We start from the raw sequence: 248 nt of genomic DNA on the forward strand, positions 1-248 counted from the left end.
CGCCCATAGGACCTGTGGGACCCAAAGTGCCGGACCTCAGACCTGATGAGAGTGGCGGTACTGAGCTTTCACTCATTTTGTTCAGCTTTTCCAAGGAATGTTTGACTGGGAATCATCATTGATCCAAGCACACTGAAGTGCCTTGCACAAAGTCATCCTGGTACTCTGCAGTGCTCGGGATTTGGGGAGAGCAAGGAACTGCAAGACATTGCCCATCCATCGCCAGGGTCAATGTTCTCAAGCTCCAA

The 248-nt window shown here is 51.2% G+C and overlaps 1 long non-coding RNA gene and 1 other non-coding gene across 2 annotated transcripts in view; both read right to left on the bottom strand.

The window, feature by feature from the left end:
- Positions 1-248, bottom strand: part of LOC116102315 — an 11066-nt gene that overhangs the window by 205 nt on the left and 10613 nt on the right. The gene's annotated exons all lie outside the window — the stretch shown is intronic.
- On the bottom strand, positions 32-125 carry LOC116104296. Its single transcript, XR_004123804.1, has one exon. It is a non-coding gene; the product is annotated as a small nucleolar RNA SNORD116 (small nucleolar RNA).

Source organism: Mastomys coucha, unplaced genomic scaffold (genome assembly GCF_008632895.1).
Source record: "Mastomys coucha isolate ucsf_1 unplaced genomic scaffold, UCSF_Mcou_1 pScaffold21, whole genome shotgun sequence".
Classification (NCBI taxonomy): Eukaryota; Metazoa; Chordata; class Mammalia; order Rodentia; family Muridae; genus Mastomys; species Mastomys coucha.